At 39.5% G+C, this 15,155-nt stretch overlaps 1 long non-coding RNA gene across 1 annotated transcript in view; it reads left to right on the forward strand.

Moving 5' to 3' along the window:
• LOC148219789 (uncharacterized) overlaps window positions 1-4,320 on the forward strand; it is a 31,241-nt gene extending 26,921 nt beyond the window's left edge. Inside the window, exons 2-3 of the long non-coding RNA XR_015799280.1 lie at window positions 3,359-3,415; window positions 3,849-4,320. This is a non-coding gene — a long non-coding RNA (uncharacterized LOC148219789). The remainder of the gene's footprint in view (window positions 1-3,358; window positions 3,416-3,848) is intronic.
• Window positions 4,321-15,155: the final 10,835 nt, after the last annotated feature.

Genomic DNA, 15,155 nt, shown 5'->3' on the forward strand with positions numbered 1-15,155 from the left:
AACAGATGAGATGTAGATGGCCCATCCCTGGAAGTGTTCAAGGCCAGGTCAGATGGGCTCTGAGCAACCTGGCCTTGCCATGGCTGAGGTGTTAGAACTAGATAATCTCAAGGTTCCCTTCAAACCCAAACCATTCTATGGTTCTATGGTGCTATGATAAATATACAACAAGGCTGATGCATGCTTACAGCATTATGTCCTACTTCTTCATCCAGAAGGTTCTGCTCCATTATGCTGACCCAGTCCAAGTGGAACTTAACTGTCTTGGGAACAAAGTCTTCTATTGATCCCCAGTGAAGTCATCCAAGAAAGCTTGCTCAAAGTCATAGGAATACCATTTGACATACTCTGAATTCCTAGGAATGATGAAGAATGGATCAAGTTTCAAGAAAAGTAAACTAGACCTGAGAAAATAATTCTGCAATAAAGATAGTGGGGTATTGGGATGGAGTGGTGAAAGGATGATGAAAGTCTGGCTGGAGAGCATGTTAACTACATATTTTTCAGAGGAATGTCTTACATAAAGCCAACTCTCCTGATTTCAGAGTGGGAGACAAGCAGTCACAACATTCCTGTATCTCTTTTCAATATTTCTGTAGCATAATAATTTGAGAATGGCATAAATATTATAATTTCATGAGTGTTGAGTCTTGCTTACAGCTTCATAATTAAATGGGCTTCAATAGGAAGGTTAAATTACTCTGTCGAAAAATATTTGGAAGACCTATCCCTCAGAATAGTCATGTCCTGCACATGTGCTGCAAAAGCCCTAAAGCCAAACCATACCTAAAAAACCACTACTTCCTCTGGGTACCTCATTCCTTGTCCCCACAAAGAACTGTGCAGGAATTGGGGTTTGTGTGTTTGTGTGTGTGCCGTGTGTGCTGAATGGAGGAGGCACATTAGAGTCCTTGCTGGTGAGCATTTGGATACCTATAATGCCAAGGATACAGGAAGGGAGGGAGTTTTTCCCTCTTGTGGAAACAGTGCCTTGTGGATGAAGGTGACTAAGCCCAGAATGGCAGGCCAGTTGGACACAGGCATTTCTGAAAAGTCAGCAGCTCCTGATAGCATGCTGGTAGCATGTTGAATGCCCTCATACTGTGAGAGACTTCAGCTCTTTAGAAAATGTAATTGCTCACCAGAGGTGTTTGTGTAGCTCCAGAAGATGACTTAGTTCACTTGTATTAAGATGACAGCATGAACCCCTTCCCAACTTTGATGTATCTCTGAATTGAAACATTTCTTAGGAGGGAAAGTTTCCAATAAATCCTATCCATGCTACCATAACTCAGAAAGAATTTAAACCCCTCTAAATATCAGCTGCTCTTCTCAGGTTGGGTTCATTTCTGGAGCTGTTCTTGTCTCTGCTAGGCCAGGCACTTAACAGAAGCTGATGATGCCACACGAATAACTGATAAATCAAGGAAACTCTTAAAGCTGTGGAAATAAATGAAGGTGGTCAGAGAATTAAAAGCAATGAAGAAACCATCATACTCATGGAATTAGAATTCTTTTTTCCCTGACTGCATGACAAGAAGTATTCAGATTTTTTTTCAAATATGTACCTTGTGACAGCTGTGTGTGTCAACTTTGTGTGTGGACTGCATTGAAAATCTTCTTGTGAGTACAAGCTACATTCATAGGAACAATAAGAAACAGCAATTACTATTTTTCTTTTTACAGTCAGTTTTTAGATTTCAATGTGGTTTGAAAGAATATTACAGAAATGTGTGCTACATTACTAGAGATAATAATGGCTCTGCGAGCATTTCCAGTACAATGTCTGATTTTAAGGAAATTAACTCAGCTATACATATTTGTACTGGGCAGATTCTTGATAAAAGGAATCCTGAAGGAGTAGCAAAAGGAATGTAAATAAAGTTATTCTTATGCAGGTGTAGTGTTGAATTACAGCCTGCTTCTGACTGTCTAAATGATTAATAGTGCTTCTGTCACATGGTATGAACTCATGTAGACACAGTGTAGGATAATACTCAGTGTAGAACTGCTGAATTAACAGTGCTGACCTAGAAGTTTTGGGGGCACATCTAGAGCTGTGGTGCAGATATACTGGTGTTCTGGTAACCAGAATCACAGCTCAAGAAAAGGACAATCAAACAAATCAATGGGGGCTGAAGAGAGACAGAGCACAGGGTCCCTAATCCAGGAGCAATGCCATGGATGATATTAACTATGGTTCAGTCTAGTTTGGACCATACTGAACAGGAATTGTGTAACTGAAGCTAATAAACTCTGTCCCTTCCCAAATTATGTGTCAGTGCTGTCCTTCCAAGTTACAAGTCTTCTACCATTATCTAGTGCAATAAAGTCAGGGTTGCTCCCCAGAAAAGCTGGTAAATTAAGTTGCAATACCTTTTCCAACACATATTCCTGTCCATTTTTGTTCAGAGCCATTTAATTAAGCTAAATAATAATAAGTTAAGTGTTGGTAGCATCTTTAAGGTAGCAGATCTTTTTCTAGCTTAAGTAAAATGTGTGAGGAACAGGGTGACAAAGAGTGGCTCATGTGCTGTCCTTTTCAGAGATTCAGTAGGTTGAGGCCTCCAGAATTGCAGGCAGCACCTTCCTTCTTACAGGTCTCAAGCACTGCACCAGAAGGGCATCCCAGCCTTGGTCAGAGCTATAGTTTTATTTTGTATTATACAGAGTTGACTTATCATCTCTAAGGGGGAAACAGGTAGTTAAAATTTGTGCTGATGCATATGACTAATTGGATGTGTGTTATCAGACTGTTACCAGCACTACAAATCAAGTGGACAGATATCACTCTACACAATATCTATACGCACTTTCACAGGTGATATGGGCCACAGTCAATCATCTGGGCTGCCAGACACATTCAATGTTAATTCAGATGTTGGGATCCAGAAACAGCTAAATCTCAAGGTCGCCTGAGTAAGATTTGCAACAGAGCAAGTCAGCACTGCAAATCTAACAGCTTTTCAGACTACTATGGTCCATTGAAAAGTACCTTTATGCCTAGGACTTACACAAGACATTCTCATTGAAGAAGAAAAACTCAGTAAAGTCTGTCTTATTTCCAAGGACAGAACTTAGCAGATAAACCACTCTATTCTTCTCTGATTTTCGTCTGTGCTAAGCCAGTGCCTCCAGACCAAGTCACCAAGCCAACCACAATTGGTAGCAAAAGCTGTTCATCAGAATTAATAATAAAGCTGCCTCCTGAGGGCATTGCTTCTTTCCAGTCTTTCCAGTGAGTTCTTATGTGTTGGGTAATGTCCACTTTTTTCACGTCTATGTAGCTTCCTATTTCTATTAACTACCAAGAACCTGCAATGACTCTTGTAGTAATTGATTTTATTTTCTGTTTCAGGGGTTTAGCAAAAGTGATGACACTCTCGAAGAAATTGAATCTGCATCCTGTTGACAGGTTAGAAACTCCCCAAGTATCTGGTACTATCAGTCACAACAATGACGAGTCATAAGTTCTTTGTTTCTGAATTAAGTTCTCTGTTTCTGAATTAAGTTCTTTGTGTTTGAAGGGGGACAGGGTATTTTCCCCTGCATCTTAAACAGCATTGCTTCTATGAAGGATAGTAATGCCATCAAAGTCATACTCTTTTCTTCTTGTATCTTAAACCAAGCTCTTTTTGTCCAGATCCACACAGCTACCTTTGACCCTCCTTGTGCAGTATTTGAACCAACTCAGAGCAATGTTTCCATTGACTTCAGCAGCTCTTGCTTGAGCATTTTTATATTTGGAACTTAGTTTCAAAAAAAAACCCCTTTGGCAAGCTTTCTACTTCTGTCACCATCTTCTCCCATCTTCTTTCCCTCAATAATGTTTTTTTTTAACCCACTAGGATCCATTCATATCAAGAGGAAGCTTGAATGTGAAGACAACAGAGGAAAAATGGTGCCATTAAAGTGTTACATCTTTAAAAGCATTATCTTTCTTTTTGGTTTTGACTAAACAAATCAACTTGGGTCTCTTGTCAAGCAACAAAAATCACTGTTCTGAGGCTGCCACACAAAAGATGCCCAGCTGTGCTTCTGGTGATTGAATGCTTTTTACTGCCTAACACGCCTTGGGATCTGGGAGGCACTAAAGGTGTGTATGTATGAGCTGAATCTTGCACCAGTTGTAAACAATTTTATGAAAATACAGATATTCTACTGGTAGGAGAACTTTCTGTCGAATATTTATCTATGACACTAAATTAATGCTACTGTTTGTACAGATTCTAGCGTAACAAGAGACATGATACAGCTTTCTGTTTGTACATATCAGGACAAACACATTGAACCATAATTGACTCCATGCTCACTTTCTCTGACAGGGATTGGCATCAGTCTGTAAGGTACCTCAGACTGTGAGCAGAAGATCATTGTCCCTAAATTTGCATTTGTATTTGACTTTCTGGTATTTCCTATTTTTTGCAAGATCTTTGAAAGTGACCCTTATTCCTCACTTCTCTTGAAAATTTTAGAAAGCCACATGTATAGTAATGCGGGTTTATTTTTCTCAAATTAGTCTTTCAACTCTGACTGGGATTCTCTAGAGAGAGAACAGGGTTATGAATTAATCAAGATTGAAATGTAACAATCTGCAACTATTTGAAATCTAAACTGTCTTCAAGTTATATATGACAGGAGGAATTAACTCCTGCATTGGTAAGTGCAGTCTTAGACTCTTAGTACAGTAGGGAACACCTTTTATCAATATTGAGTGACCAAATTTCACAGAAGACTTGTAGATTTTAAATTATAATCTGCCTTTAATTAATTATTTGCTCATTATCAGCTGTCCTTCTGCTGGATGCACATCCATATGAATGTGGAAAAGTCTTAATGTGAGATAGCATTACCAGTTTTGTGGGTCTGTCAGTACTGAAGTTGAGAAGGTAAAGATGACTTTAATTCCAGGTCTTGACTCCCAAGACAGACTACAAATTTTGGCTGTTCTCTTTCCAGATCTCAGAGGAACATCTGTGATACAGCCTAGGCCCAGCACATTTGAAGTTTTCATGATACATCATACTTCCTTGGGATCTATCTTAATTGAATTTGTGCGTGAAGAGAGCCATTGCAATAGCACATGGACCATGCAGCAGATGCTCCCTCAAATCATGAAGCCAGTAGCTGGGAAATGTGAATGATTGCTTGAATTGAGAGTCCTGACAATGAAAGCAATCACAGGTGGAAAACCTGACTCGTCTTCAGGAGTCACTCAAAAGAGAGGGAAAACCAGCATTCTGTGGACAGGTGCTGTGTGGTTCTGAGGCTTCTGTGAGTTTTCCAGGCTCACTCAGGCTGTCTTAAAACAAAAGCAAAGCCCTGCTCTCACGTGAATTACTTGCATTTTGGTTTTGATCAAACTATTCCTGTGACTCCTGGTCCTATAATCTCCTGTTTTATGATTTCCAGAACAGTGTCAGAACAGTGTCATTTTCAAGACATTCCAAGAAATGTAGACAAGAACAATTCCAGGTGAGGAAGGACAATAGAAGGGTATCATTTGGGACATTCTGCCAGAGGAACAGGTTGTGCACACAACTGGATTTACTTGGGTGTATTACATTTCTGGTTCAGATTTTGGGTCCTTCACCGTGCTGGGTAGTGTTTCTAGAGGATCAAGTAATTGTCACAGAAATTAAGGAAGACAGATAACTTTGGACCATAGATAAGAAACAATGGTTGCCTCCACTCTGTGCAACAATCAGCACAAACAGGTGATCTGCCCAGCACCAGGTGGGACAGAAGAAAGTATCTGCCTTGAAACAGATGCCATTTATTTAAGAAAGGTTGTTGTGCAACAAAATGTAGACCTGGGTATTTACAGCTAAAGTGCTCTACTTCTAGACTTAGAGAATCTGTGTGTGTCTTCAGGGAACAAATCTTTATAGAAATAGAAGACTTTCTATAAACCCACATTATTATACACGTGGCTATCTAAAGTTTTCAAGAGAAGTGAGGAATAAGGGTCACTTTCAAAGGTCTAGCAAAAAATAGGAAATACCAGAAAGTCAAATACAAACTCATCAAATCATGGTCTTTCTAGTTTAGAACTCCAACAAAGCACTCCAGGGCCCATACTAGGAACTTCATCTAAAAGAGAATATCACGAGCCAGTCCTTGTGGAATGGTCTGTTAAACAATTTCAATAAAAGTGGGTAATGAATAAAGAGGCTGTGACATGACACACATACTGCTGTGGAGACTGAATAGTTTGTGTTAACTTTGGGTTTTTTGCTATCAAGTTGATATTTTGTTGGGGTTTTGTGACACGAGTTCCAGGGACACATTCACAAAATGTTTCTGCTTCACATTTAGGAATTTTATTTGTGGCACTGTTTTACTGATTCTGCTTCATATCTGAGAAAGGGTGTGTGTACCCAAAATCCAAAGCACATAACACAGATTGAAGATATTTCTCCTCCTCCCCTTTTGTCAGGAATGACCCTTTTGCAGAGACTGATACAAGCTTTAGGTAAGTCCCCAACAGCTGGAGAAGCAGAAGGTTTTTTTTATGTGACGGCTCAGGTGGAAATTCCAATTGCTGAGGGAATTGTCATCTTCGCACCGGCAATAGTAATAGCCAAATTCTTCCCCTCTCTTGGTTTTATGTGTGATCTTTAATATGGCATTAATTCAATTTCGTTGATAATCTAAGAATAAAATTGATTTTCTGTTTTTGCTAAAATTAATTTGCGCCTAATAAATACCACTAATAGTGAAAAATATTCTTGTACAGAGACAATTGTGTCACAGAAGAGAATTAAGAAATAGACAAAAAACTTTCCATCTTTCAAAGGTTATGCCTGTATCTTGATAATCATACATGCCCTGAGACTTGGCTAATTGATATTGCTGAAACCACATCTAGCAGGACAAATTGTATTTCTGATGTGTTAATGAAAATGAAATTAGAAACTCAAAAAGTCAAAAACCCATTTCAGTTCACACACAGTTATTCTTACTCCTATTGCAGCATATTCAGTAGTTAATAATCATATTCTCTTCCTTTCCTACAGACATTTTAGTGAGGTCAATGAATGCACAAGAGAAATACCAGTAGTAGCATTCAAAGGAAGGTATAGGCTTGGAAAAGGAAGCAGCTGTCAACTGGAGTTTTTTTTTCTCTGTAAAACTCAGCTTTGTGAGTAGCTCTTTTCAATGCTGAGATTAATAAAATATGGTAGTGCTATTCTTTAACGAAGATGCCCACATCTTTATTCAGCTGCATTTATTGCATTTACATGTGAAACCGCTGTTTAAATCCTAACCTGAAGTGACCTGTTTCTCAAGATCATATTTTTTGCAATTGCTTTGTATTTGATGTGGTGAGGTTTTGATCTGATCTGACCTCATTTTCTTCACACTAGTGAATTTAGGCCTTTCCTAAAGATGGCCTAAATACATCCATAGGTAAGAACCTTCCTTCAGAAATCTGAAAACCAGCTTCTGCAAGGCAGTGTATCCCAGTGGTCAGGTCCTGACACCCCAAAGTTCCTGAAGATTGTTTGAAGGATGTGCAGGTACATGTGATACAGAGTGGGACACACTTGACAGCCACTCTCCTAATTTGAAAGTTACCCACATCAGCAAGAAGTTGCAAGCATGTGTGCCTTGAGATGTTTTCTCTGTGGGACACGCAGATGTTCCCATCTTTCTAAAGGTACAGCCTATTAGCTGCTCTTGAAGATATCTCCAAGATCTGCTGTTGGATGAGGCACCAGAACAAGGGCTGGATCGTGAGCCTCAAGTGAGAATTTGTGACTTCTGAGTGCTTTTCCTTGCTCCTCACTAAAAAACCCTGGCATATGTGGGTGCTTTACAAAGTGATGTGTGTCTGAAACACCTGAGGCCATGGAGGGAAGTGAACCTATACACTCGAGCTGCTTTGAAGAAGAAGAAAGAACTAGTTTTGGGACAAGGGCAAACTGAATGTGTTGACAGTGATTTACCTCAGATACACACTGAATTCACTGGGTGGTAAGAAAAATGGATCTGTGGTAAGAAGAATGTATTTAAGGGTCCAGTGGTTTGTGCCTTCATTCTTATAATCTCTTCCAAAAGTTGGAGTGCTGAGTCAGCTGGGCAGGAGGTGCACAAGATGATGAATAATTGATTGGCTGCTCTCTGGATTTTCCCATCATCTCTGTTTACCTTAGGAAAAGGAAGCCTTGGGATACAATGGACACTGCTAACCTGATTAGACTTCTTCCAGGAAGGGGCAGTGGAGCTGTAGGAGGTGGTGTGATGAAAATGAAGTGGCTCTTCTATGACATCCCAAAAGTCAAAGAACTTCTGGTTTTCCATATATAATGTCACTGGAGGTCTGGCTGGTGGACAGTTTACTTCTGGACTTTATTCTGTCATTGTGTCTGCTCTTTGTATGTGAAATGTCTTACAAGATGAGGAAATCTGAGTTGTCATCCTAGAAGACTGTACTAGAAGACTGATGCTTCTTCATAAACAGGTGTGTGAGGAAACCTGACTAACTGGCAGATATGCAACAAAATTCTTGTAATCTCTAAACCAACAACTGAGATACCCAAGCACTCAAAGCAAGTAGTTCCGTATTCTTCACCTTCCTGTTGGCATCAAAGTTATTTTTTTTCATCTGGATTCTTGTGCTGAGCACTTATCATAATTTTGATCAGTTTAATATTTGGGACTCTTCCTCTTCACCGACTCATATGGGCGTCACAAGTCAGCATCTTTCAAAAGAACAACTTGGCAATGAATACCCTGCCAGGCAGATGCTGCTCCTTCATTTCATACTTTGCACTGTTTGATGCCAGGAAACTTCCAGCAGTGGCCTGTGCTAAAAATCTGCATAAAGCTGATTGTGATCCTGCTTTCATTCTGACATACTCTCATTCCCAGGCTGTTTCTTTGCCTCCAACTCTACATTTTTCAGTTTCTTTAGGCTCATAATCAGCTGCTTGCTTGTAATTTCCTGTTGAAAATGACGTGACTTAAAGGTATTGTTCCGAAGTCTAGAAATGCAGCTGTCTTCACAAAGAATCCCTCAAAGCTAGGAAAGAACCAGGTCTGCAACCCACCAGAAATTAAAATATGTAAGTTGTTGATTCCCTCACTTGCTGTAATGGAGGAAGAATTCCAAATATTTATGATAAACACTTTAAATATTATAGATTTAAATTTAAATATTACAGATTTTTCATTTAATGCTTTTTTTTCCCTTTCCCTTTTCTCCCTCATAGTGTCACTATAAGGCAAAGATAAGGCTCTTTCACTACTATAACTGCATTTTCATATATTAAGATTTAATTTTAAGCATAGCACTAACTTCCCTGTGTTTCTGATACTTATTTCTGCATAATTACACCATCTGTGCAATTTAATTCACTAATACCTACTCTGCCCTTTAACTCCTTTGAATGTCACTCATGCGAATTCAAAGTGTACTTTAACACCACGAACCACCTGATGGCTTAAAATTGAGGGTTTTTTCCCTGCTGCTGCTTTATAAATGAGCAATTAAGTTGCTTGTCAACAGCTCCCAGAGCTAACATCCCTCTAACTTTGCTTGCAAGGGGAATTAATTTTGTCTTAATTTCTAGAGTCTTAATTTCAAGAACTGCCTTCCTTTAGACCTGTGCAAGCCATTAGACTGCTTCTGGTCAGCTTATCAACATTGTGGAATAAGTTGGTGATGCTCTCAGACTGTCCTGGTACAGTGTTAAGTGAACTACCACAATAACATCTATTCTCTCATCTGCAATCTAAATGGACTCCATGGGTTTTTTAGGGTAGAATTTGACCTATGTGATGGAGAAACAAGTCCTTCCAGTAATGGAAGCACCCTCAGGATATTCTGACAAGAAAATCTCAAAGATGAGAGAGTATTTAATATTGCAGTGGCAGCTGCAGATAGGGGCAAGCATTGTGTTCTTGTACTAATTCCTCTCTACCAATAGATCTGCTCGTGAATTCTCTCTCTATTGGGATGAACTTCTAATAAGCTTGACTTTTGCTCATACATATATAGTAATATATGTATTTATATATTTTTCAAGTCTATGAGGAAAGTAAAATAAATATTTTTTGGTTGTTTACAGGAACATGAACACTTCCCACCAAAGCATATGTGTGACTATACGTGATTATTGTGTGACCCCATGATCTCTGCCATGGGACAAATATGTCTTATGCCAGCTGAAAAAGCCAAGATTAGATGTACTCCTTTCCTCCTCTCTTTGCTCAGCTGGCATGTATTTTCATGTTTGTTGCCCTCCTTTGGACATATTTTTTTATATCCTTCCTATATTGTGAAGCCAAAACCTGCACACAACACCTGATGTAAAGGTGCACCGATATAATGAGATAATCACTGCTTTGGACTTTCTTCTTAGATATAGTGTGCTTAATGCAATACTTAAAGCACTTTTGGGCTCCAGAGCACATTCTTAACTCACATTGAGCTAATAATCTAAGAAAATCCCTAATTCCCTTCCTGCAGTGCTGTACTCCAGCCTCTAGTCTCCAAAGCCACACAAATATCTGGCATTAGACCATTGCAAGAGCTGACTCCAAGGATTTATCTTTGTTAAACTAATATGGTTGGTGAATCCTGGCACTCTAATCTATCAAGATCTCTCTATGTTCAAGGGAATCCACAGCTCATCCCAGCTTAGTATCACTGCAAAACTGCTTAATACTCACTAAGCTCTGGTGTCCAGGTCACTGACAAGAATACTGAGGAGAGCAGGCCTGAAATTGTGCCCTGGGGAACACTAGTAGTGACTGGCCACCAGATGTTACCCCGTTTGTTACAGCTGTTTGAGCCAGAGGCTTCAAGGCAACTGTTCATGAGTACGTGGAAGCTGGGCATTTCATTCAGAAGGATACAGTGAAAGTCAGAGTCAAAAGCTATTAAAAAATAAAGCCCCACACATCCACTGCCTTTCATTTGTCCGCTAGATGTGTAACCTTTTCATAAAGGGATATTAAGTTCGCAAGGCATCGCTGTCCCTTCACAAACACATTTTTGCTTTGACTAACAACTGTATTTCCTCTTAAGTGCTTTTCAATAACTCCCGGAATAATATTCTCCATAATTTTACCGGACACTAAACCGAGACTGACAGGTAATTATAGACTGTAATTACCAGGGTCCTTTTTCTTGCCCTTATTGAAAATAGAAATAATATTTGCTTGCTTCCTGTTGACCGAGACCTCCTCAGATTCACAAGATTGTTGATAAATAATGATGTCCTCAATACCATCAGCCATCTCTTTCAGTATCCTGGGATGAATCCCATTGGGCCTCATAGACCTCTGTGCATTCATATGCATCAGAAAACTCAGTACAAGTTCAAAGCTGACTGGGAGCATATAATTTCCACAGTTGTGGTCCTCCACCTGAAGCTTCAGAGATCACAAGCCCTCCATTGATGCTTGAGACAGGTGTGAAGAAGGAATGAAATGTCACTGCTTTATCTTCAGCTCTGTTTGTGAGGTGACCAACCTCCTCATACAATGGATGATATTTTTGCTGTTAAAATACAAGGACTTTAAAAAGCCGTTCTGTCATCTATCATAGTACGTCTGTCTTCAGCTCCAGCTGAGCTTTGGTCATGTGAATTTTCTCTCTACAGCATCTCAGTAGTCCACTTGTGTAGCCTAAATTTTCTTCTAAAGACCCTACACATTTTTTTTCCTCCATGTTCCTGAGGGAAATTCCTGCCCAGCCAAGCTGAACTTTTGCCTCGCTTCCTTGAATTTTTACATATACTTTTGCTCTTCCATTCTCAAAAGATAGCTTAAAACAGATCAGCATTTATGAACCCCAGTGCCCTTGAAAACTAGTTCCTAGGGGACTTTTCTAACTAGTTTCCTGAGCAATCTAAAGCCTGCTCTTCTAAAAGTCATGGTAGTAGCTCTGCTGACAGTTTTCTGCATACCACCAGTTTTTAAACTTAACCATTGAATGATCACAGTGTTCAAGTCAGCCACTGATCATCACAGCACCCACAAGACCATTTTATTTACAAACAACACATCTGGGAAGTTGAATTTGTCCATAAGAACAACTGATCTAGAGACTTTCCTTCACTCTTGACAGAATAATTATACATCACTGTCACCATCCTGGCTGGGTGACCTGTAGTAAACCCCCAGAATCACTTCCACTTTGTTATTTTGTTCGTTTTTCTGCTGTTCTTTACCTAGAAAGTCTCAACATGTCCCCAGCTGCAAGTGCTGTAAAGTCCAACCCCTGCTTTACACTGAGTGCTATCCCTCCACCTCAATTTCCCTGCCTATCTGACTTGTTACTGTCCATCATAGTATTCCAGTCACAGGACTCTTCCCACAAAGGCTCACTTATACCACTGAGATAATCACAGCCCCCTCTCCAGTAAGGAACTTGACTGAGGGAGAAGAAGAAAATAATCAAGACTGATTTTGGAGGCTGGAAATTGATCCCAAGATAAAGACTGCTGGTCCAAAAAGTATCAGAGCCATGAGAGCTGGGAAGAGTCCTGGTTATGAAGAGATGCTTTGCAGCATGTCTGGGATGGGAGGTCTGTATGACCTTCCTGTTTCATCTCTGAAACCTTGTGTAGGGAGGACTGACCTAGGGATAGAAAGGCTGGTTTTACACTATAAAAAATCCCCTTTCCCTGAGGTTTCTCTCATGTACTTCCAATAAGACATGATCAGCTAATGATAGGCACTATGGATCATTTACTTTCACTGTCATTTTACCTGATTAGTCTGCCTTCTTTCTTACATGGGAAAATGGGATTCCCACATTTTCGCCTTGATTCACTGGAGACCTTGCTATGTCTCAGAGGAATTTCTTTTCCTTTCTTTAGCCACAAGCAGTTGGAGAATATTGCATTTTTAATGGTGTTGACTCAGACTAAATGCAGACTTGCAAACTCAGCAAACAGCAGTTTGGCATACATAACTCTCTCACAATTTTCAAAACATTCTGTAGGTATCTTGCTCTAAAATCATGTTTGCAGTGGTGCATGTTCTGTAGTTTTCATGCTTCCAGTCTCTCTCATGATTTTCCTTTACATTAGTACTTCTGGAGGGATGCAGAAAGTAGGGTTAAGCTGTGTCTCAGGTAGCTCTTCAAAGCTGCAAACATAATGTCACCCAAAAGAGAGATTGCTAGTATCCAGGTTGCAGCACCAAGATTAACAATTCCTCGGGTAAGAAGATTGATACATTGAGAAATGGGATAAGCTGTTCTCTGTCCTCAGTGGGAACAAAGAACGAGAAATGTGTTTTAAAAGCCACAAGGGAAATTTAATTCATGAAGACATGAAGAGAAACTTTCTGGTGGCAAATAGATTTCTGTTTATTCCACTTGTGGTTAGAATTCTCCAGATGGTCCTCCAGCCCCTAAACCAAACTTGAGCAATGCCCTCACTTTCTGGATCCCAAATGAGTGCAACAGCAGCTTCTTTCATCCTGATCAGAGGTCCACTCTGATTTTCCAGAGGAGAACTCAGGCAATTGCATAAACCAAATAGTGTATTAGGATTAATGAAGTTGTAAAAGAGTGTAGAAAGCTATGTTGCGTTTATTCACTCTGTGCTGTGCATCAGCTTTGTGTGCTAATCAGGAGAATATTAAGACTACATATTTCATGTTAATTATGATAAAGCAAGAGGACTATTTGATTAATGTTAGCAACGCAGTTTTGCCAGGTGATCTACTTGCTTAGAAAATAAATAACCAGAACCTAATAGCCTTGGGGCAGATTTAATTCATTCTTGTAGAAATATGTTTTAATCCTGCTTACTGGTAGTCAAAATAATAATCACGTCACATACAATTCACAAATGTGCTGTCAAAGCAAACAGGATTGTAATTAAAGACCATCCTTTCAGGGAATTTTATGACATCCCATGATAAACATAATTAAACTTCTTGGGAAGCTGAATATTAAGCTGAGTTAGAAGTAGCCTGTGAGATATCAAAAATGCTGCAGCTGAGGTATGAAAAAGAACTTTGGATCTGTGATAGCTGGAAACAAGGGAGACTTGTATAAAAAATTCCTTTTTCCTGGTATTTCTCCTATCCTTCTTGTCAAATCAAAGGAGAAAACATTTATTCTTGAGGCTGTCTTCCCATCAAGAGAATTATGTATGGTGGAGAAAAATTGAAACACTGATAGTTCATGCTGTCCTGAATGAAAAAAAATGAGCTTCAGCTAATCCACAACTTCCTGGAAAGCCATTTCAATTGAGATTCTTATTTGGCCTCATCTCTGTGAGATCTTGATGTGATGCAAAATGGAACTTAAAGGGATCCTGAGAGACCACCGCCCTGAACAAATAACATTTTTAAGGAGTACTACTTTTTCTCTCTGTGCTGTCACAAAAGCTGCACAAATCTTTCCTGCTGCAATACAGAAAAAGGCATCAGCCAGATTCTGATCCTCCTTGAACTGATAGCAAAAATAAGCTGCTAACTGCAAGTCCAGCTAGGACTAAATTACCACTTCAAGAATGAAAGAGTAGTGAGAAATAAACACGAGAAGGAGCAGCTTCTTTGAGGATTGAGAATTAAAAGTCTGAAGTTCAAGGAAATTTTCTTTGTTTGGTTTCTTTTAATAAGCAGGATTTTAAAAAATCATACTGTAGATGAAAAGAACATTGCAGAAGAATGCACCAAACCCCCGGGAGAGGCTTGCTGTCAGAGCTGTCTTGCTGCTCAGCAGATACTCACAGCCAAATCTATGGAAATCTGCCTTTTCCATTACAAGTCTCATGTATATCTGTCTCTCTCAAAGAACTGCTGGAGGTCTCTGAGCCACCATGCTCTATGGGTTTATCTTCTCAGTCTTGCACTGACCATGAACAAAAGTGTGCAATGGGAAAACTTAAGATAACCTTGTCCATAACAGAACTTCTTTGTCTTGCCTTTCCTCTGCAGTGGCTGAGCAATGCTGAAAATCCAGAGCTCTCATATTGCAGCCCTTTTGTGAGGTTGTGGTCTTGTTCCTAATAGGCTGCTCTTTGGTCTCGAAACTAAATCAGCTTCTCATCTGAGCCATGCTATTTAAAAGTTTCTGGGTTTTGTTGTTTTTCATTGTTGAGGGAGCTTTGTGTCAAAGAGAGAAAGTATCAGAAAAAATAAACAGTTCTATAAATTCTGCTTTTGCTCTACAAGACAGT

This window comes from Sturnus vulgaris, chromosome Z (genome assembly GCF_052056855.1).
Source record: "Sturnus vulgaris isolate bStuVul1 chromosome Z, bStuVul1.hap1, whole genome shotgun sequence".
In the NCBI taxonomy this organism is placed as follows: domain Eukaryota; kingdom Metazoa; phylum Chordata; class Aves; order Passeriformes; family Sturnidae; genus Sturnus; species Sturnus vulgaris.